The sequence below is a fragment of the Pyricularia pennisetigena genome, chromosome 2 (genome assembly GCF_004337985.1).
Source record: "Pyricularia pennisetigena strain Br36 chromosome 2, whole genome shotgun sequence".
NCBI lineage: Eukaryota > Fungi > Ascomycota > Sordariomycetes > Magnaporthales > Pyriculariaceae > Pyricularia > Pyricularia pennisetigena.
The window spans coordinates 1,288,904-1,290,161 of NC_043741.1; positions in this window are offsets into that span (position 1 = coordinate 1,288,904).

Sequence of the window (1,258 nt, forward strand, 5' to 3'; positions counted from 1 at the left end):
TTTTTTTTTCCCTTCTCGTTCCCGAGATCAGGGTTTTGGCAGGCGGTTGGAATGCCTCGACTTTTTCCACTGGCGTTATTGTGTTGGCTCTTTTAGTCTAGGTGCTTACCGAGGTAACTAGACCAGTTATATATCATTTTTACAGCCTGGGTCTACGATCTGGAGGGGATGCAGGTGCACATAGGCTCCGAAGGCAGTGTAACTGCTGGTTTGGGTAAAGAATCTTTTACGCCGCTTCAGGCCCAACCACTGCGCACTTGTGTTTACCTCATTGAAAGTCAAAGTATTTCTTTTTCTATGCAGCTGTATTGCACAACCCGGTATCGATTGGCCAGTATGACTTTACACCCAGTGTACTACGCGAGTAAGCAAGTGAATAAAATAACACATCTTTGATGGGATGGCAGGTGATTACATTCAGATGCCCACGTAGTAAGTACAAATAAGAAGACGAGCCATGGTCAAAACCTAATCCGGAAGCGTCTGAAAATTTGTACATGCATTGTGCAAACATGGCGGAGGATTCGAGAATATAACAAAGTCCGTTTTTTGGACGTTATATATGCCGTCTGATCGACCGACCATGACTGGATCCACCAATGTGCTGCCAGTGGAAGGCGTTGGTTAAAAGTAGGGATCCCGGGTGGAATTTCTGGGGAATTCGATCAATTGGTGCAGGGTTGTGGGGATGATATGGCAAACGGGTAAGGAGCCGAGGCGGCGGCCAAGCTTGGATCGAAAAAGTCGTTGCCCAATTATTATTACCCGACAGACCGACTGACTGACTACTTTTACCGCAAGTATACAAGCAGTCGGTCCCCCGCACGCTTAGGGTAGCAAATGGGCGGACGTGCACATGCTAGGTAGGGGGACGTTACTTGCCGTTTGCTATTATTGTATTTAGCCCAGTCTAGGCCTAAGCAAAAAAAACCCCCCCAACCGACTGCGTAAGAGAAAGTCGGTAACCAGTGAGAGCACAGCCCAAGCCACCAACGCTCCCGAGGTCGAGTGCCGAGGCAGTCAATGGGAAACCGCAAGGGTGCGAGAATCCTAGCTATCAATCATATGACGCAATATCGATGTGCCTTTGATTTATTTATTTTTTTTTTTTTTGGTTTCGTTGAATAATGATCAAACTTACCACGGCTCGCAGTACCGGTAATGCTGTAATTTGTTTTCCTTTCTTGTAAAACTGTAGCATTGCCTCCAATTGAACCAAGCTACAGCAACTAGACAACCACCACAACAACAAAAAAAA